A 23,857-nucleotide genomic window follows, 5' to 3' on the forward strand; every position below is an offset into this window, starting at 1 on the left:
CATCCTACAGACCACCATCCTATGCTGCCTAACTACACCTTCCCCATTTACCATTTTACAGTCTCCAGTATCATATCATTGCTGGAGCCTTCCTGTGTCCTGATAGAGTGCTTTTCAAAATCTTTGGAGATATACAGAGCTAAGTATATTGTTTTGGCACTTCAGAGTTGTGTACTGTTAATTGTTGCTTGACTCATTTTATATCATTGCTGGCTGACTTCAGAGTTGTGCACTATTTTTGCTTCACTGTATAATTTTTCAGATCTCTGCTGAATGTGTTTTTCCCCACCTCCCCCTATTTCTGCTGTGTCTTACGTTGGCATAACTGGTTTTACATCCTGTGTGTTATCAATCTCAAGGATTACTTGCATAAAATTAGACCCTGTTGGTAACAGCCTACATATCATTGCTGGAGCCTTCCTGTGTCCTGACAGAGTTCTCTTTAAACTATCTGGAGATATACAGAGCTAAGTATATTTTTCTGGCACTTCAGAGTTGTGTACTGTTAATTGTTGCTTGACTTGTTTTATATCATTGCTGGCTGACTTCAGAATTGTACCCTGTTATTTCTGCTTCACTTTATAGTTTTTCAGATCTCTGCTGAAGGTGTTTTTCCCCACCTCCCCCTATGTCTGCTGTGTCTTAAGTTGGTATAACTGGTTTTACGTCCCGTGTGCTATCTGGCTATCTCAAGGATTACTTGCATAAAATTAGATCCTGTTGGTAACAGCCTGCATATCATTGCTGGAGTCTTCCTGTGTCCTGACAGAGTGCTCTTCAAACTATCTGGACATATACAGAGCTAAGTATATTTTTCTGGCACTTCAGAGTTGTGTACTGTTAATTGTTGCTAGACTAGTTTTATATTGTTGCTGGCTGACTTCAGAGTTGTACGCTATTTTTGCTTGACTGAATAGTTTTTCAGATCTCTGCTGAAGGTGTGTTTCCCCACCTCACCCTATTTCTGCTGTGTCTTAAGTTGGTATAACTGGTTTTGCATCCTGTGTATTATCTGCTATCTGGACATATACAGAGCTAAGTTTATTTTTCTGGCACTTCAGAGTTATGTACTGTTAATTGTTGCTTGATGAATTTTATACCATTGTTGGCTGACTTCAGAGTTGTGCACTGTTATTTTTGCTTCACTGTATAGTTTTTAAGATCTCTGCTGAAGGTGTTTTTCCCCACCTCCCCCTTTTTCTGCTGTGTTGTAAGTTGGTTTTACATCCTGTGTGTTATCCATCTCAAGGATTACTTGCATAAAATTAGACCCTGTTAGTAAAAGCCTGCATATCATTGCTTTTTGCACTGTTATTTTTGCTTCAGTATAATTGTTCAGATCTCTGCTGAAGGTGTTGTTTTTCCCCTACCCACCATCCCTATTCCTGTCTTGTTGTTTAAATTTGGAGCCTATTTCAGTTGCCCACCCCCACTGTAGATTTGATCTGGGACACCCCCCAGTCCCATCTCTTTATCTCATTCTACCTACCAGACTCATTCTGCACTTGTTTTTAGTCATTTTTAATTTAATTGCATTTTTAACTGTTTGGTCTAACATTGCTACATACTCAATTGTGCTAGCTTGAACTGTATTTTAATTGTTTTTACTGCAGTTTTAGCTACTTTTCTGTATAAAAAACAATCTAAGTCTGTTTCCTGCCTTTCCTGTAACTAGTGTAGCCCAGATTCAGATTTGCTGTATTCTGGACTGTATGTAAGCTTCTGACCCCCCCCCCAAGCTTTCTGTGTTGGAGGGAAGCTTTCTAGCTTATCAGTTGGAGTGGTAAGCACTAGGTAACCTATCTACCACATAAGGAGTGGTTCTGGCCCAGAAATTGTAGTTATTGGCCATTTGGGCAGTTTTTCCATCTCTATCAACTTTCTGATTTAAAAGCCTGCATTTGCACTTGTTTCCCCCTTTCCTGTAACTAGTTTAGTCCAGATACAGATTCTTAGTTTTAGCAATTGGATTTGCTTATTCATGATCAGCACTTGATCAGAACTTGTTGTAAGCACTAAATAAACTATTATTTACTACAGCACTCAACCTTCCTCATTACCAAGATGAAAACAGTTTTGGTACTTACTTTCCTCACTTGCTTAGAGAAAAACAGCTCACTTTCCTCATATCTAGAGAAAAATAGTTTTTTTTATTCAGGCATGTCCAATGGTCAGCTCCCAGTGTTCTCTCCTGTCTATCTGATGAATCTGGGCATATTGGGGCAATGTAGAAATTGCCTCATGTACACAGACAACCCACTCCTCCTACCACCCAACACTACAACCTGTGAGAGATGCACATATCTAGCCAAACTGGAGGTAAAGCTCTCTCCAACCAAGGCTGAACTTGACAGTCAAGAGGAGAAGGTAAACACTTGCACCACACCACACTCATCACATAGTCTCACTAAATCTACACCACCAAAATCCACACATAGAACCACAAAAACATTCGAAGAGGCTCTCAGTAATAATCTGCTCAAGCAAAAGAGACCTCCAAAGCAGAAATGCAAACATCCTCTACCCCCCAACACAACCCAAATGACACATAGCCAACTGTGTGCCACTCAACCACAGCCAATAAGGCAAAACAGTGTGCCCAACACACTAGTCATAGGCAACTCTATAGTCAGGCACACTGATGTCCCACTCACCAGGCTAAACAAGGAGAAGGTTACTATCAGCTGCCTGTCGGGTGCCAGGATCTGCCACATAACCCACGCACTGAGGTTACTCCACAACAAGTACAAATATGACTCTGTCATTGTCCATGTTGGTGTGAATGACCTGAGGCGTACCTCTCTAGACTACATGAAAAGAGACATGGAAGTGCTCTCTGATCTTGTAGCCCAGTCAAGTATGACCCTAGCCCTGAGTAGCATTCTGCTATCACCCAGAATGATACTGCACTATAAGGACAAAATTATTGACTTCAACAATTGGCTAAGCTCCTGGTGTCATTCTAAAGGGATCCAGTATCTGTCTGCCTGGGACGACATGGTCGACAGACCACGATATTTTGCCAGAGATGGCCTGCACCTTTCACCCCTGGGATTCCAGATACTGGCTAAGTTTCTTGCCACCCCTATAGTGCCTTTTTAGGCAAGGTTCAAATGACAAATTCACCACCATAACAGGAACAGGCAAGCAAAAACTGAGGGTGATGCTTCTCAATGCTAGAAGTCTAAATCTCAAAATGCACTCACTCGAGGCACTCCTTAAAATAGAGAACATCGATATCTGCGTAGTGACTGAGACCTGGTTGAAGGCTCCAGAGAGCACCCCTGCACTACCAAGCTATAACTCATACCACACTTTTCGGCCATATAACCTGGACCGGAACACCAAAGGCAGAGGTGTGTCCATATTCATTAAGGATATCCACACCTACAGGTTAGTTGCTCAGCATAATGCATATGAGGTTATCCAAGTGCAACTAACTCTGGGCAAAACTGTAATCCAAACTGTAGCTTGTTACAGATCCCCCACCATGCCCCAGGATTCCCACTCCTCTTTTCTTGATGTACTGGAAATTATTAGGGTTCAGCCAATCACCCTAATAATGGGCGATTTCAAGTACCCCACCATTAACTGGGAAAACTACTCATGTACCAACTCCTTCGCTCAATGCTTTTTGGAATTCATAAACTCCAATGCCCTGGATCAACTTATCCACACTCCCACCAGGGGAAACAATATCCTAGATCTAGTCATTACCAACATGAGTGACCAGTGTTCCACACCAGATGTCAATGCCTCATTGGTCCGATCCGACCATAAGCTAATCACCCTAGATATCCACATTCTGCCCTCACCCCCCATTAAGGAAACCACAGTAAAATATTTCTCCAAAGCCAACTTCATGCTTCTTAAGACAGAAGTGATGAACTTCATGACACCCATGCAGATGGACAATACAGTTACAACTACTGAATCCTAAACAATTGCACTTTATAAGCACTTACACGAGTGCATGGATCGTGCTATCCCAAACAGAAGCAAGATGCTATCCTCCAAAAAAAGGAAGCCAATCTGCTGGTCCCCTTCCATAAACAAACTGTACAACAGAAAGAAGAAACTGTTACAAAAGAGAGTAAAATCCCATGAGTGGAGGAGCTCCCTGGTCAGCCTCAGTAAGAAGCTGCGATCCCTCATAAAATCCTCCAAAGCTAGTTACGAAAACAAAATCTCCACTGATTCTAAAGACAACCACAAAGCATTCTATAGCTATGTCAAGAATCTCAATGGCAACACTCAGATCTGCTATGAGTTACAGCACAATGGCACTAAATATACAGACCCAACTGATATTGCCAACATCCTGGCAGATAGGGTCAGTGCTAACTTTACCCCTCTCTCACCCCCTAAAGGGCCCATCTCTATACCGGAAGAATGCAAAGTTCCTGTAATCACGGCTACACAGGTAAAAACTACACTCTCCAAAGCCAAGAACACAGCATTCATAGGACCAGACAACATCCCAGGCTGCGTTCTACACCAACTAAAGAACGAACTGGCACCCCACCTAAGTACCACATTCAAGCATAGCCTCATCTCAGGCTTTGTGCCTGCTGAATGGCGTGCAGTGCCAGTAATCCCACTCCACAAGGGGGGAGCCACCACAGACCCCAGTAACTACCACCCCATTAGCCTGATGAGCCTGGTCTGCAAGGCCATGTAACGTATCATAATGGAACTTATAAATAAAGACATTGGTAATCTCCAAACTCTGGACCCCACCCAGTTCGGGTTTGTAAAAGGCAGATCACGTCTCCTAAACCTGATAGACTTCTTTGAAGCAGTCACCAAAGCCGTAGATGAGGATAAGGTGGTTCACACAGCCTATCTAGATCTTGCCAAGGCTTTTGTCACCATCCCCCACTCTGGAATTATAGATACACTCAGTAAACTAGGTATAAATCCCTATGTCACAAGATGGGTTGCCAACTGGCTCACTGACAGAACCCACACTGTGAAAGAAGCAGACTCCAAATTCGACTTCAGACCATTGACAAGTGGAGTACCACAGGGTTCAGTCCTGGGTCCTCTCCTGTTTGGTATCTACTTCTCTGAAGTATAGGCTAACACAGAAGGTCTTTGGCTAATGAAGTTCGCAGACGACTGCAAACTAGGAGCTATTATCGAAACTCCTAACGATGTGGACATCCTACAAAAGGGCCTCACTGAGACAGATGCTTTGTGTCAAAGCCATGGCCTCAAGCACAATGCCAAAAAGTGCATTGTCATCCCCTTTGGTAAAAACTCTGCACCCATGAACTACAACATAGGCAATAGTATACTTAACACCAAAAGGGTGATAAGAGACCTTGGGATACAGGTGGACAGTAGTCTCTCCTTTGATAATCACATCACCACAGTAGTCAGGAAATCTTTCTACATGCAACACCTCATCCCTAACTGGGAAACTCAGAGGCTCCCTTCACTCTGGAATAAAATCCCAGTCCAGGTTAGGCAGAGTCCCTCATTGACTCTCTTCAAGAGGAATCTTGATGAGTGGATGGGAGATCGTAGGTTTACCCCGGGTATCACTTCTGTGTCACTGTTAGACAGAGGCACAGTATACTAACCTCGATAAGGGCATAGCAAAATTAATTTAAAATGGGTGGCGAAAGCCAAACACACTCTGGCTAGGCTTATAAATGCCCTAGGGCAGATAGCCTAGTATGAACCTATGAACCTATGAACCTATGAAAAAAAGAGGTAATTATTCCTGTCTACTCATTAAACAAAAGTTCATCCTACTAGCTTGTTCACTGATGTCACTACAAAGTAAAATGTGTCTCCTTAATATATGTTATCTATTAGAAATGCACCAGTCCCACTTCAAATAATTTGAATGTCTACCACTAAAGTTGTATCCATGGTGGTGGTGCTGCAGTAGCGTTGTCACCTCACAGTAAGACGCTGACTGGTTCGACTCTCAGCTAGAGTGTCTTCTGCATGGAGACATGCATGAATGGGTGTACCTTCATTGAAGGTTGCGTGTTAGGGCTGGCAACTCAGCACGTAAAAATTAACTGTCAATCATTAGCGGACTGGAGTTTCGCTGTGGCGACCCCTAACCGGGAAAAGCCGAAAGACACAACAACAACAACCACTAAAGTAATCTAATGTGCCATCCATCATGGCCATTTAAGTTGCCCTCTTTATGAGGCTATCGCATTTCAGTTTCATAGGTTCATAAGTTCATAGGTAGGTACTAGGCTATTGGCCCTAAGGCCTATATAAGCCTAGCCAAATGGTACCCTGGCTTTTGCCACCCAAGAAAATTACTTGCCTGTGCCCCTGTCAAACAGAGCCACAGAAGTGATCCCTGGGGTGAATTTCCTATCTCCCATCCAATCATCAAGATTTTTCTTGAAGAGTGCTAATGAGGAGCTTTGTTTGATATAGATAGGTAGTTTGTTCTAGAGTATGGGAAGCCTCTGGGACAGGAATCTATCCCTCCAGCATGTTCTGTTTATTGTGGTGACAAGTTGTAGGCCCTAGAGCGTGGAGCTCAGAGGGATTGGGATTTCTTTAAGTGGAACATGTCCAACAGCTCTGGGTTTGACATAGCTTTGTATATTAGGCAGAGATCGCCTCTGAGTAGGTGATATGCGACGGAGTAAAGCTGGCATTTTTTGAGATTGTCTGCGTAGGGCATCTGTTTGAGGTCAGTAATCCTCTTTGTGAGGTATTTCTGCGACCTTTCCAGTTGTTGTAGATGTCTTGTGAGGTACATACCAAAAAGGGTGTTGTACTCTATAATGGGTCTAATGAGTGATGAGTATAGGGGAACAATAACCTCTTTTTTCATGGATGAGAAACCTTTTGTGATGAGGTGTGCCAAGTAGAAGTATTTCCTGACTACTGTGGTGATGTGATTATCAAAGGAGAGACTACTGTCCACCTGTGTCCCAAGGTCTCTTATCACACTTTCAGTGTTAAGTAGACTATCACCTATGTGGTAGTTCATGGGTACAGAGTTTTTAACAAAAGGGATGACAATGCACTTTTTGGCATTGAGCTTGAGGCTTTGACACAAGGCATCTGCTTCAGTGTCGCCATTTTGTAGGATGTCCACATCGTTAGGAGTTTTGATTTTGGCTCCTAGTTTGCAGTCAACTGCAAACTTTGTTAGCCAAATCCCCTCTGTGTTAGCCTGTACTTCAGAGAAGTAGATAGCAAACAGGAGAGGACCCAGGACTGAACCCTGTGGTACTCCACTTGTCACTGGTCTGAAGTTGGATTTAGAGTCTGCTACTTTCACAGTGTGGGTTCTGTCAGTGAGCCAGTTGGCAACCCATCTTGTGACATAGGGATTTATACCTAGTTTACTGAGTTTATCTTTAATTCTAGAGTGGGGGATGGTATTGAAAGCCTTGGCGAGATCTAGATATGCTGTGTGAACCACCTTACCCTCATCTACGGCTTTGGTGACAGCTTCAAAAAAGTCTATCAGGTTTAGAAGACATGATCTGCCTTTTACAGACCTGAACTGGGTAGGGTCCAGAGTTTGGAGATTACCAATGTCATTGTTTATAAGTTCCATGATGATACGTTCCATATCCTTGCAGACCAGGTTAGTCAGGCTGATGGGGCGGTAGTTCCCAGGGTCAGTGGTGGCTCCCCCTTTTGTGGAGTGGGATAACCGTTGCTGTGCACCATTCAGTGGGCACAAAGCCTGAGGTGAAGCTATGATTGAACATTTTACTTAGGTGGGGTACCAGTTCATTCTGTAGTTCATGTAGAACGCAACCTGGGATGTTGTCAGGTCCCATGGATGCTGTGTTCTTGGCTTTGGAGAGTGTGTTTTTTACCTGTGCAGCAGTGATTACAGGAACTTTGCATTCTTCTAGTATAGAGATGGGCCCTTTAGGGGGTGAGAGATTGGTAAGGTTGGCACTGAATCTATCTGCCAGGATGTTGGCAATGTCAGTTGGTTCTGTATATTTAGGGCCATTGAGCTGTAACTCAGAGCAGATCTGAGTGTTACCATTGAGATTCTTGACATAGCTATAGAATGCTTTGCGGTTGTCTTTAGAATCAGTGCCAATTTTGTTTTCACAACTAGCTTTGGAGGATTTTACGAGGGATCTCAGCTTCTTACTGAGGCTGACCATGGAGTTTTTCCAATCAAGGGATTTTAGTCTTTTTTGCAACAGTTTCTTTCTTCTGTTGTAGAGTTTGTTTATGGCAGGGGACCACCAGATTGGCTTCCTTTTTTTGGAGGATAGCATCTTGGTTCTGTTAGGGATTGCATGATCCATGCATACGTGTAAGTGCTTATAAAGTGCATTTGTATAGGATTCAGCAGTCGTACCTCTATTGTCCATTAGCATGGGTGTCATGAAGTTTGCCACTTCTGTCTTAAGAAGCATGAAGTTGGCTTTGAAGAAATTCTTTACGGTAGTTTTCCTAATGGGGGGTGGGCTGTGGATGTCTAGGGTAATCAGCTTGTGGTCGGATCTGACCAAAGAGGAACTGACCTCTGGTGTGGAACACCAGTTGCCCATGTTTCTAATGACCAGGTCTAGGATATTGCTGCCCCTGGTTGGGGTGTGGATTAGTTGATCCAAGGCATTGGAATTTATGAATTCTAGAAAATGTTGAGCACAAGAGTTGGTACATGAGTAGTTTTCCCAGTTAATGGTGGGGTAGCTGAAATCACCCATTATTAGGGTATTAGGTTGTACCTTAATATTTTCCAGTGTATCAAGAAATGAGGAGTGGGAATCCTGGGGCATGGTGGGGGATCTTTAACAAGCTACAATTTGGATTACTGTCTTGCCCAGAGTTAGTTGCACTTGGATAATCTCGAATGCATTATGCTGAGCAACTAACATATGCCTTAGTTAGTTGCTTCCTAACTCACTCCTCAAAACATAGCTATGGCACAGATGCTTCTGTGGTTGGGCTACAAAACAGCCTAACACAACATACTTCCTTTCTATGCAAATCTCCTAATCATTCTACTTTATTCACTACCAATAGCTCATAAAGTCTTCCCCCATAAATTCTTCTTTACCAAAATATTAACTACCTCTCCCTTATCACCTTTGTAAGAATCCTCTTGTATGGCTTCATATTATATCAGTGAAAAATTCCACACATAGTTAGTATTACTTAGTTAGTATTACTGTTTGAAACAATGACACTTTTAGAATAACCCAAGCTCTTTTGATTTGGTTTATTAATACCAACCATATTTCAAGATGATAGCATAACAACCTAGGCTTCTCGATACATTTATATAACAACTTGTAGCCCCACCCAGATGGCAGGAAGAAAAATCCCTTTGTACCTCCAATATTTTTATTCAAAACTCCCTACTGTGTCAATACCTGCTGTCCATGACAGATATCAGTCTGTTGGTTGGTATCCCCAGCAGTCCTAATTCAAGCCTAAAGTCTATGGCTTTGATGTATTTGCCTTTTAATCAGTTTTGTGAAAATAATGTTGAAAGCCGTGTAATTGTGTATGGCTCATAACATACTAATAGCATACACTGCCAACTTGCTAGATAATCAAATATTGTACTATGTTACCACACTAGTGACTAACACACATTATTTACCAGACACTAGAAACGTGAATGCTAAAAGTAAATATGGACCACTTTTTCAAAATCAGTTTATTAAAAGTTTTGACCATGTGTTGATTTTAGAAGTGGTGTTATTTAAAACCTTATGAAAACTAAACAACAGATAACCAGACAGATTCAATAAAGCCTACACAATCCATTTATACCATATGCTGTGCAAATAGTAGCTCACTATTTTGGATTCAGTAAGCAACTCTACACGATATTTAGAGCCCTGCAAACAAGATAAACACTATGGCATGCCAATTACAGCATAAGCAGCTGAATTGTATACTAATCAACCAATTCAAGATGGAGGAGCTATTCAACAAGCAATAAAGCAACTGTGTAGAGTAGACTCAGTGCTGGTTTCCCCTGCAAATTCCAATATTTTTTTGGAATACAGCCACAGAAAGAATGCTAGGGGCAGCTGTTAATTTAATTCATGTGTATGTGGAACAGGCTGAAGTCTATGCTGCTGCAGCTAACACACAACAGTGAAGAAGTAGAAAAGTTTCAGACCTCGTTTAATATTTCATAATCTGCATGAGGTGGGAATTGTAGAGATCTATATCATAAGAGTGAAAGTTCAAAAGAATGAATGGTCAAACATCGAAAAGGCACAAACATCGAACGTTATATATCGTGGGGGGCTGCACCCCCACACCCCCCGCTGAATGTATATTCCAACTCCGAGGTTACACTACAGTGAGCAAAGGGCAAATATTCCTATCCTCACTGTACTGCGACCCCAGAAAAAGTGCTTTGATGTCCGGCATTTTCAATCATAAGAGCTTTTGTTCTTTTGAACTTTCGCTCTTATGATATAGACCCAATTGTAGAGCACTACAGGATGTTTAGAGACACACTACAGGAACTTTGCAACCTCTCTTGTCCTCAGCTCAGAACCAGGACAAACAGAGTCAAGCCCATACCAGTGGAGACAAAGGTATGTGTAGCACTTAAAATTTTAGCCACAGGAATCATTCACAGACCAACAGGGGACATCTAGGATCCTCCATCAATTCCTGATTGCTATGCTACAACATGCCAATGACCACATATATTTTCCCAGTATCCTACCCTGTAGCACTCTACCCTGAAGTACTGGGTGCCATACATTGCACACATGCATACATTAAGGCACCACCTGTGGAACAAGTAAAGCTCTATATAAATAGAAAGGGCTTCCTCTCTGTTACTGTCAAGTCATGTGTTATGCCAAGTGAATCATCTTGAATGTGTGTGTGCTGGCAACCCAGGCAGTTACCATGACTTACATATCTGGATCACCTCTCAGCTCTACCAGATGTTCACTCAGGGGGATATCCCAAAGGGGCATTTGCTGCGTGATGCAGGTTATGCACTCAAACTGTGGCTGATAATGCCCACCAGAGATGTGCGCACACACACAGACACACAAACACACACACACACACACACACCTGCAGAAGAATGCCATAATGAGGCACATGCTCAAACCATAAATATTATAGAGCATGTGTTTGGGCTATTGAAGTTGCAGTTCTGGAGCCTAGATACATTTAGGGAAGCCATGCAGTACAATCCATGTATGTGTACTAAAATATTCACTGTATGTGCCATGCTAGACATCATCATCCAAAAAAGCAGCTTCAGCAGGATCAACAAGGGGAAGGGGCACACATCTCACCACCAAAAATGGCAAGGTCACCACCGCCACATGCAGGTGAGGAGTCATACAAGCAGCTGCTGTGAGTGTAGGCAGATGTAGGCATGCTTAATATGCCCTCAGATTGGCTAAGAGACAATGCATAGCAGACTCACTCACCACCTAATGGGCTAAAACCTTCCTCCTCCTACGTACATACGTATAGTAACATTGATGCCAGGCAATGCTCACAACCTTTACCTACCCATGTAATAGCTGTGTACTCCTAGCATCAGACAGAGTCAGTTCTGAACTAAAACTGCTGCAACTGCTGGATTTAAAAAGTAAGTGTTGAGCCTGGAGTGTATTGTTTAATAACATGAATGAATGGCATATCCCTTGCATGTCATTACTTGGCAATGTAAGCAAGTAAAAAGTGGGTGATTTGTATAGAAATTACTTTAACATGTGACAACAGAGACTTATGTGACTTATATTTACCCATTATCAAGTGGTAGGCCTCAGAATTCAAAGATTCACAAAAGCATCCCTCTCAAAAGTACTGACAGGTACCAAATATCCTCAGTTCAGCACCATGCTTTCATACTGGAAAATCATTAAAGAGAGAAGTTAGAAAGTAATGAGATACGTTTCAGTTTCAGACTTCACAACCCTCACAAGATCATTAACAATATTGACACAAAAAATGTTTGATTCTATCAACTGGCAAACTTTCTAAGACAAAAATATGTCAAAACTACAATTACCAAATCACCATCACAAATAGAGATATACTAAACACTAAATCAGCTATGCACCTTGAGCATCAGGCACAAAAGTTATGTATCCCTGAATCCAAACGATAGAAAACAGGGATATGGAACAGTTATCACTTGCACAAGGTGTTGTGTTGAGGGCAGGAAGCCTAAGCTGACAGAAAAGGTTGGTGTGTGTGTGTGTGTGTGTGTGTGTGTGTGTGTGTGTGTGTGTGTGTGTGTGTGTGTGTGTGTGTGTGTGTGTAATTAAGAAAGAGAAGCAGGCAGACATTCAGATAAAGCAACAAATGGCCAGTGAGACAAAATGAGCTTTAACTCATTACATCCGAGTGACGCCTCCAGGTGCATCTGCAGTTAACTCCTACTGACACCTCTAGGCGTCAAATATTGCTTGTTCATAATTGTATCAATAATTCCAAAACCATGCCTTGGACAAGGTTTTAAAAGATTTCATCTTAAATCTTACACAAGAGCAAACTCAAAAGCATTGATATTTGACCTCTGTCTAATGCAGGTAAATAGAAATTAACTGTTGTTTTTATGATATTAATTTATATAGATACAATTTTTACATTTTTCTAAGTATCTCAACAACCAAGTAACACATACAGGACTCCTTTCATATGAAAGCTCTCAGCTAGATTAATAAAATGCTGCTGACAGTGTTTGTGTAACTTGAGTGGTTGCTGAGATATTGTAAGTTGTTTACAAAATATGTATTTATTTATTCACAACTGGTAACCGGGAAAGTCCAACTGGATGTAAAAAACCCATTTTCAGCAGACGTTGGGGGAGAAAAGCTGCACATGCATCTTAAGACTACAAATACATACTATTACAGAAATGTAATAGTTACTGTGACTTATAAAATTTAGTTTTAAGACCTAGAATCTAAAGAATACTATCACTATAAAAAGTTAGTGCTGAAGAGTTTGCCATTTATACTACTTTCATAATCCTTATGGCTCCAGAGATAGGAATATTTTTTCTGAAATGTGAGGACAATTTGATTCTATGAAAAAGGCTTAGGCTCCGCCCATTGGAAGTTACAGTGCAAACTTCCTAAGCTCCACTGGAGTGAAAGAGTTAAGCTTAACGGCTGAACCATATAACTGCTGTGTGTGTGTGTCTGTATGGGTCTTTCAGATTAAACTGGTGTGTGAGTTTCTGCATGAACACAGCCAAGCTCTGTGCTAGCTCTATGTCTTGGTATGTCGCACAGGTGTGAGCTATGCAAGGTAGGGGTGGCAGTTCATCATTGTCATACTCGACCATGAGAACTAGCTCTGCCAGGAGTTGCACTGGCATGTCCATGCGTACGGTCAGATACATTGCTGCTACTTGACCATGACTGATGTCTACTGGATGAGCTCCCCTCATAAGTATGCCCAGGACCATGACCCCATGGCCTGCCATGTCTGGGTGTAGACACTTCAAACACTGATGGAGCAGTGGAAGTAGTGCCATTATGGAAGCATGGTTGTGCATGGCCACACTGGCTAACAGCAGATGATGTGGCTGACCTATACCCATGATGATGCCGTCCCCCTCCCAGGAGATGTTCCAGCTCAGACACTGCTAGTTCCAATGTGTCAATGATCTGATCCATTGAAGTGGCAATATGGTGGAGGCAATTGTGTATGTCAGCCTGTGCCACATCTAAAACCCTAAGGATTTCTCTGGAGGACCTATGGGAACATACCTGTGCCTCTATGACAGCCCTAAATATACATTGAGTGGCACAGGAAGACACATCTGGATCAGGTGGAGGATGGACATCAGGCATCCTCCAAGCACCACTAACAACCGTCCTGCATGGCACCTTGCTCACACTTTGGCTATGACCAGAATCTACAGGAACTGAAGCCACAGTAACCACACATCGAGTGTCTCACCCTCCACCAGTCCAATATCTGAGGGCTCACTGCAATGGGTTGGTGTAGGCCTACTGGCTGTGTCTGATGGAGTTACATGGGATAGCTGAATGCCAACCTCAGTGTCAGATTCAACCTCTGCACCCCCAACAGTGCCTCTGTTTGGCCACCATTATTATTAGAGTCTGTTGATACTCTGACATCAGGTGGTAAGCATCCTATACTTCATCTGTTAGGATCACCTGTGATAATAAGCAACAAACACAGGGAAAAAATAATAGCTACTCTACTACAGTCAAATATATGCTAACAAATTAACAGTGTTACAATTACTACAGACAGTACAGCAATACACACAACAGTCCTGACACCCACATCACATATATGGATAAAATTATATGTTTGTTTGTCCTGCTCATCACCGCAGACAAAGAAAATATTTGGCTTATCATACGGAGCTGATGCTATGTTTCCCATGGATGATGGTCCTGGAAAAAGTTAAGCAAAAGTTAAGGATAGCATCATCACAACTGACAGTAAAATGTGGGGTTAAAACATTTTCCCTTTATATGTCCATTAACTATGCTTTCAACAAGAACTTGGATGACAAGTCCAACCTAAGCCCAAATCAGTATGAGCTGTTAACTGTATCATTCTTACCCCCCCCCCCCACAAAACCCAATTTATTGTTAAACCAAACTAACACATTGCTGTCAATATCTTACTATACAAGAGTATTTAACAATTGAGATACACAATCCCACCTGGAAGCTCCTTCTGGGACATACTTGTAGCACCAATGTCAAGGATATGCTTTTCTGCACTTTCCTTGGAGCTGTTTGGATCCCTGACAGTGAACAGAAAACCTTCATTTGCTGTTAGTGGTGATTCTCTAGCAGCCACCCCCCCAGTACCCATCCAGTCATGGGCCACTGCAACTGCTCTCCTCCGTGCAGATGAGATCATGTCAGTGATCCTACGGCTCACCTGATCATATGTCCTGCTCTAGCCACCTACTGCATTCACAGTAGCAACTATTTGTTGCCAAATTTGCATTCTGCCTGACATATCTCCATGTCCCCTGTCAAGCAGAAAGGCATCATGTCACCTAAAAGCTTCCCCAATGATCTGATTCTCAGGGTCATTGAAGGAGGGTTTTTGGGGATCACCTGGGTGCCACAGTCCTAGCTGACCTAAAACACAACAGAAGGATAATACACAAATATCACATAACTAAAAAAGTCCTGTTTCCAGATAAAACAGAAAAGGTAGCATTTCACTATTACCTGCTGGAGGAACATAAAACACTCAAGATATTAAAATATAAAAAAACATTAATTGTGTAGTTGTAACATACTACATTCACACACAAAGCAAGGCTGGATGCAGAACAAAGGAGCAGCCATGTCCTTTTTTTGCCCCAAAACAGAAATGCAGTTTTGCTTCCCAAAGGACAAAAGAACAGGCAAATAATACATTTGCTAACAAACCATGAGTGAAATGCTAAACATGCTATCAAATGAACTGTCCATGAACATGTCAACATGTCTACAGACTTAATACAGAAAATTCCATTGTAAGCTATTGCCAATCATGTGTACATGTGGAATGCCCTGACAAACATAAAACAGCATACAAAAACAAAATAAAACTTCATAAAAACAAACTTGTCATATATACATATAGGTAAGCTCTATCATATAGTTGTAATGTGTGAGTTGGTAGTTTAGTTAGCACTGTTTTGTGCCTACTATACTCCAAACTCATATAAGATAAGCCATTACCCCTTCGATTTATGGAGAATCCTCTGGTTCTGTTTTATGTCATTCTATCTTATTTTAAATTCTTGATTGGCTTTATTCGGCCTAGTAGGTTTCTTTGATTATAGCGCTAATACTAAGAACACTGCTTAGAGCAGGTGTACATTCACTATGATAGCTCTAGCTTTTAAATTGATGTATCTGCTATTTCCGCTCATTGCTCTGATGGATGAGCATTTTCTTGTGGAGTGATGTAGGTTTTGTAGTTGCTGTTGACTGATAAGTCTTAAGGCAACACAACACGCCCACTTGATTACGAGTGAGTTCTAAGAAGAGAAGCCTGCCGTCACGTCAACTTCTTTGAAGGAGGGGTTGTATATGTTTATTGCGCTGACTCCATTTATCTTTGGGAATGCGTAAACTGGCTGAAAAAATAACTATTTATATATAAAACAGAGACACTATGAAGGTCTGTATACGCCATCCAGTTTAAATAGGGCCGTTGGCAGTAAGACTAAATGGTAAGAATGTGCCGAATGTTATACCAATGTGATTGTGTTTATAAAATTTCAACAAGAAGGTGACATTTTCCCTTTCTGTGACTGATGCATCCTTAAAGTACCTATGTAAGGGATTTGTCTCCTTTTGCTTGATATGTTAACTCTTATAGGATTAATTTCAAGTAGTAATTCCATCCGCACTTGATTTACTGTTACCAGATTTATCTTGCATTTTTAAATGCCTAATCTAACAGGGTTTTTAAAATATGTGAATGTGAGGTTTGATTTATCCACCCACTGTTTGTTCTTAGGCATGTAATGGATGCCTATAAAGGGTAGACAGGTGGTAAAAATAATTGTGTTGATTAATGTGAGGGCTGTGCATCACCAGTGGTGGTGCTGAAGCATGTGATTTTGCTATGCTATATTTTATTGGAATGTTTTAGATGAAACTTTTTTAAGTCTGAGGAAGTTTGGCCAGGGAGCCAAACAAAAGTGTGCATTGAATAAAAGCAACTAACACATCAGTTGGAGTTTGCCTGTGACATTCTTGGCCTGACAAACATGCCCATGCCATCAGTACACTTCTAAGTAATGTATAATAGATAAATGTAGCATTTGCAATATATATATATATATATATATATATATATATATATATATATATATATATATATATTTATATATACACAAAACAGATGTTTCTTAATGACATTTTGGCATGTGCAGTATATAGCTGAAAAATGCAAGCATACCATCTCAAGGTCAGTAGTTTCTTTGCAGATATATCCCAAAGTAATATCCACTTCTGTGATCTCCACATAAACAAGTGCGCAAACCCAGACTAGTGGGCCACATAGGGAGCAGACAGAACACCTGCAGGCAGGGTGTCTGTAAAAGTGTAAAGGTCAAAAAGTATACATTGTTGCAGTTTTTGCTTCCCATCGTGCAATGCCACTAAGCAATGTTGCACAGCAGTTAGCAAGGCTTCCCAACACCTGCAGCCATTGAACACCTGCAGACAGGATGCAGGCGGTCAATATCTGAAAACGGATACATTCAATTAATTCTGTGGGGCTATATGCAAACACGCTAAGTGGAGTTGTGTGGTGATTAACACAAAAACTTAAGAATGAATAGGAAATTATGGAACTGTCATGTAACTACTCCTGTGTTGGCAGGTGTAAGTGTAGGACTGGAATACAGGGTGTGCAACCTTTTTTTACTGTTGTGACAGTAAAGTTTATAGAAATGAACTGAAAAATATACAAGTGTTATTTCAACATTCTTGTGGCAACAGGTGTAAGTGTAGGGCTGCCATACACATTGTCCTGGGCCCTAATATAGGACATTCCAGACATTTTTACTGTTGTTCCATTTCTTATTTTATTCACTCTCACTTATAACACTTTAGATAGTGGAGCTGATGTGAATTATATTTTTGAGGGATAAAACACGCATTGTGTTTCCATATGTATGACTGAGGGTATACTGTTTACTATATTTCTGGAAATATGATTCTGTTATCTGAACTTATTTGGCCTTCACAATTAAATAAGACACACATACAACTGGATCTATATACAAGAAACTTGTCAGGTCACACATATAAATGTGTAACCCCTCAAACTGTCAGCTGTATTTACGAATGATTCATGACTATGTTTAAGCAGCAGTTCTTCTGTGGCAACGATGGAAAATCACCACTGTGGAAAAAAATGATTTGGCCTGTACAACTAGGTTTGAATCCCACACTTTAAAAAACAATGTTATCAGTGTATAAAGCAAAAAAAAAAAAAAATGTTTCAGGCCATGAAATGTATGCCCTCAGTGCATGCTTGCAAACTTAACTCAGCTAACAGTTACCTTCCAGTTTTCAAAATAGACACCCCTAAAACTAAGGTAAGTGTCATATTAACCTTCACATTTAAAATATTTATGTCCTCCCTGCTTGGCACTGCTGCTCTCACTTAATATCACACAAATGCAGTTGGTGTTGTTGCTCGGGTTGGTCAGTATCAGTAAGCATGAAAATAGGAATTGGCAAGAAATCATTACTTGCCTTTGCTCTAGTTCTTGTAATAGATATGTCTGGCATTAGAGGGGAAGGTGCCCAGTTTAGAGCACAGGGGTGGGGTATCCAGGAGTCCAGAATATTTATTGGAGTCCTATTAAAGCACCACAAATTAAGACTTATACAGGAGAACTATTCCGGCTCCCAGCACGAGTTTGAGGCTTGCAGTAGTTTGACTCAGGCTGTATCCAGTGCAACTGGCATCCCACACACTGGAGAACAGTGTAGGTACTATTTTAATGACCTACAAAGTCACAAGAGGAATACCTTCAACCAGTGGTTGACTGAGTATCAAACTGGTGATGTATGCTGTGATGATATGAGGAAATGCCATCTGTGCCAGGGAGAGTAGAGCAATGCATTTGTAACATATGCCAGCATAGCTAGCTGGAGTTTGGTAAAAAAATTATGTCATTTGACTATCACTCAGATTTGTACAGATGCTTGTGCTAAAATGTATTTGAAAGCTGCTTGTATTAAAAATGCATCAACAATGGGTTCTGCTGGGCAGGAAAGAGCTATACATGTATGTCAGGCAGTGTTATTATAACTGATTAAATGTATATGTTTTAACAAAGAATTCTGAAAGGGAAGAGGTCCAGCTAATTTTGAAAAATAGGTTGAAACTTAAATGGGTTGGTTTAGGCCATAAAGATTTTATCTTATAGGTCTGATTGCAGCCAGAGACAAAAATCTCTGGGAAAACCAGGACCAGGAATCTTTCTGTATTGTCCTTAGGGGTGATCTAATTGCTACCCTGGAATGGGTGGAAGTTTTTGAAATTGTTTTATAGATTTCAGATACTGCAACAGATCTTAACAAAGCTCTGGGTGTGTATTGTACCAGAGTCAGGTGACTAGATGTGATGTCATTCTATAATCAGCACTTAATGATTCTTTAGATATAAGTGAGAGATATGATGGAACTCTCACAGCAGCAGTTTGTTCTTTGGAACCTGACAGGAAAGCTGTGTCACAGATATCCCACACAACCTTGCACCTCATCTTACCTTGCCATAGTAAGCAACTAAGCACTCATCATCCTGCCTTGCTTTAGTAAATAAACAGGGACCAGTAATTCTTTAGTCAGTCAGGAAAATGTAGTGAGATTAGTTAAGTATTGTTTTTCTGTATATGTGAGAATCTATTGAACTTTGTTAATTTTTTTCTATCTTCTGTAATTGAAACTCTGGTGTTTATTGTAACTACATATTCAGTATTCTCAGGTTTTCTATTTTATTATTTATTATTAAATATTTCTATACCTTTCATTGTGGTTGGTCCTTTAGAGAATACTTTTAACATCTTGAGAGTACTTATGCTTATTTTAGTGACACTGTGGCTGCTCCTGTAAGCCTTGCTGCATTGGTCAAACTCTACCATTTGTATTAGTATTCATTTTATTCAGTATAATTGGGTACCCTTGTAAGTGTCTTAGAGTAGCTGACTGGTAGCAGCATAATTACCTCATAGTCTGGACGGGGGGAACAGCTGGTAAATCTGTACCAGCCTATCCAAGGTGTATGTGTGTGTGTGTGTTTGTTTATGTGAAAATCAAATATTTTGTTTACTTATTTTTTAACAGTTATCAGGAAAGTCTGACTTGGAATGAACCCAATTTTCAGAGGAGGTCCAGGGATAAATGCTCCAGATATCTAAGTGTGTGTGTGTCAGCTACTGGGAACAGGGACACAGATCTCCAAAATGGTCAGTGTGGAGCCTTGTTTGGGGCCTGAAGAGAGAGAAAGTGAGCCCAGCTCCAGGTCAGGATTGTGCTCCATGTGTGCTCTTAAGGTACATTGTGCTTGGTACAGAGAGCTGCATCTGATAATACTGTGTGTATCCATTTTTGCTCCTAGTGGCCATCCCTCACTGGTGTCAGTGGTGAGGATTGGGTCTCCTTGGTTACCGGCCCGGAGTAGGGACCTTCACATATGCTAATAAAAGAGTATTTTTAATGCATAGAAAGCTAAATATAAGCAAGACTGGTATGCATAATGGTGTTCTGTTCTTTCCACAGCTAATGCCAAAATTGAGTTTATTCACCAGGCTCTTGCTGATCAAATGGAGAAGCTGAGGGAAACAAGTGGCATGTATGCAGCACAAGAGAAGTATTATTGTAGCTTTAAAAGTTAAAGATAGATTTGGGGTTTTCTATACAGTTGTAGGAAAATGAGCATGCATATCCTAACTGTAAAAGCAAGTATGCATGCATTATTCTGTGACACAAACCAACTTTAGGAGTCAAGTATAAGACTGTTGTCAGAGGTTGTGGGTTCAAATACAAAAGGTAACAACTATACAATACTGCATTTCTTTAATAATATTACATAAATTAAACTCCATACAAGTGACATGTAACTGTAATCTGTATAACTGGACTGAGCATATGTGTAATTTCAGCAATCTGTAGTTATAGTGTGGCGTTATTAGGATGTATACTTAAATGAGATACTTCTGATAAAATAGTTGTATAATTGTGGTAATGCATTGTATGTCATATATCATGGCACTGATTTTATCTCTTTTTTCTTTCTCTCACCCCAACTCTTATCTCTTTTTTATTTTCTATTATGTGTCGTCATAATGTCTCTATGTTATCCATTTGTAGCAAATCACTAAGTGCTTCACAGCATAGTGAGGTAGGCCAGCCCCAATGGATCGACATGCCCCACTCCACTGGCTCTAGCACTGATGCCCAGCACATCAGGACCCAAACTGGCAGCACTGCATCTACTGCCCCTGTGATACCTGCACTCCAAGGTAGTACTGCCCTAGCAGCTAGTGTTGTGTTACCATCTGGGAGTAGTGGAAGAGGTGGAGAATTCATCACCTTCCAGGATATGCCAAGGTTGGTGTGTAGGGTTGTGCACCACACCATTGGTGTATACCTATGCTGGCTGGAGAGGCTGCTCCCCCTCATGGTACAAAGGAGAAGACATCAAGCACTCCAGCCACAAGTGGAGTAAGGGGACAGCGATGACAGTCCAGTGGGTGAGGAATAGATTCTCACTGACTCCATGTTTGATGGGCATGAGCTTGTGTTGTTTCCTCCCTCCCTCCATAGTGTCGCCCAACCTTCTGTGTCCCTCACTATTCCTGTGTCCTGTCTTGCTTGTCTTGTTTGTTTGCATTTGCTTTCTCACCTCCTCTACTTACGTAACCCAGAAATACCAACATCCATTACAGAGCATTCCTCTCTTACTGAATTAAAATCAAAATGGGCACTTGTCAAGAAAAAATGCCCCATACATAACTCTCCATTTCACACATGTGTCTTCTTCACAGATTTGATTTGCTCCAATTGGCTATACAACATGATTACATTGTTGTCACCCCTCTTTCTGGAGATGCCAGTTCAAATTCAATTAATATTCTGCACGTTTCCATTTTACACTATTGAAGAAATGGATAACTATGATTCTTTCCTACATCCCTCCTGCACATTCTTGTACTGCTTTCCATTTGTACTTCCTCTGCTTGCTCCCCATTTCATCACTTTCCTATCTACCCCATGTTAATGCCTATAATCTGATCAAAACATAAAATCACACACAAAACATATAAGGACCAGAAAAAGCAATGGATCCCTTCACTTTTTAGCTGTGATGTTTGTGCGGAGTTTTATTTCACGCACCAATGCCAAGCAACTGTGAGCGTCTCTACAATGCTGCGGTTACCTTCACCCAATGCAGCTTAACACTGCTGCACTAGGTCAACACAAAGCAACACATTCTAAATGTACTATAAAGAATAATGTCATTGCATTACCACTGTTTATTTCAAAGTATTAGGTATACCTTGATTTAAACCCAGTATCATCTGGGCTCAAAAAGAAAAGTGTCAAGGGATTTAAGCATGCCACTACAGAGTCAGCTAAGCAGCAGGTGTGATTCATAAACTCAGTACTAAGTCTCAGAATTTTAGCAATGAGCCCCATGTTTGTGTAATGCTTATCTATGGGCAAACAGAGAAAGTAATGGAAATGTGTATCTCACATGCCAGACACTTTGACAACTGTCAAGCAAACCCTCTGCTCACTGCTGCACTATGCAAAGTCAATATTACCATATATTAGTTATGCTTAATGTCCATTTACTCTTCATGCCATGAAACTACAATAGGAAACATAACATACTGGAGGCTCTAAAAATATTTCACACATGTAAAACTATAATGCAGCCATTATTTACCTCCCTCATGTACAGCAACTCTGGTTTCTCAGTACTTGATCACAAATATATAAACTACTCTACATAAATTAATAACAAATGTCATATGATATACATTGCACATCAATGTGTTAACAAGCAGAACTAGAAGTATCTTCACAGTTGAACATGCCTACACATCTATTTTATGTAGGCCTCCCAACATCTTCTCTACAACACCCACTGCCAATGTCATCCACTAGTATTTGTCCTGTAGTGTTGTAAAAGTCAGACTTGTGCCATGGCACGTGCATAAAGTACTGAACTCTGTAGTCTGTGTAATTAATAGGTAAAATAATCTTTTGTCACTGCAGTCATTAGTGTGTGTGTTTGTCTAGCTAGCCAGAAGATCATAAGTGTATCCTACAGTTATCACTGTTGTCCCATGGAATGACACTATTTTGACACTTGCACATGCCTGCACATCCATTTCCTGCAGGCCTTCCAACATCTTCTCTCTAGCATCCACTGCCAATGTCATCCACTATAAGTTGTCCTGCAGTTTGTAAATGCTGGACTTGTGCTGTGGCACTTGTTTAAAGTATTCAACTCTGTAGTCTGTGTACTTAGATAGGTTGGGGGCTCTGTTCTCAATGCAGTCAACTGGGGTCTGTGTGTGTGTGTGTGTGTGTGTGTGTGTGTGTGTGTGTGTGTGTGTGTGTGTGTGTGTGTGTGTGTGTGTGTGTGTGTGTGTGTGTGTGTGTGTGTGTGTGTGTGTGTGTGTGCGCGCATTTGTACACTTGCATGACATTAGAGGGAGTTGTTTACACCAGCATGTGGAACACTGCTATTACCATATTCTCCTCATCAGACACTGATGATGTCATCACCTATAAAGTGTCGTCTGAGACACTCCAAGTGAGGCTTGAGCTGCAGCACTTGCCTTAAATGCAGGGTTCTGTATTCTGTATACTTAGATAAGTAAGGGTTCTGTTCTCACCTCAGTCAGTTGGTGTGTGTGTGTGTGTGTGTGTGTGTGTGTGTGTGTGTGTGTGTGTGTGTGTGTGTGTGTGTGTGTGTGTGTGTGCACTTGCATGACACTAGAGATAGCCTTTTACACCATCATGTGGACACTGCCATTATCATATTTTCTTCACTAGACACTGCTGATGTCATCACCTGTATCTGATTTGTGTATGTGCACTATTCCCACCAGGGCAGGTTCAGAGACTGGACGGAAGGCCAGACAGAAATCACCTTATCCTACATGATACAGGTTGCAGTGACATGGCTTTCATTCTATCCACATACGTCATGGCATGGTTTGTAAGCCCTGTGTTTTCCTGGTGAGAAACATCTGTGGTCTCTCCAGCTGCTGCATGTGTCTGTTGAGGTACATGCAAAAGGGAGCATTATACTCTATTAGTGCTCTGATGAGGTTCAAGTACAGTGTTGTTATATAATCCTCAGATCTGAATATGATGGCATGACTTATGATGTGCTCAAC

Source organism: Protopterus annectens, chromosome 6.part0, assembly GCF_019279795.1.
Source record: "Protopterus annectens isolate FY-2018-M chromosome 6.part0, PAN1.0, whole genome shotgun sequence".
NCBI lineage: Eukaryota > Metazoa > Chordata > Ceratodontiformes > Protopteridae > Protopterus > Protopterus annectens.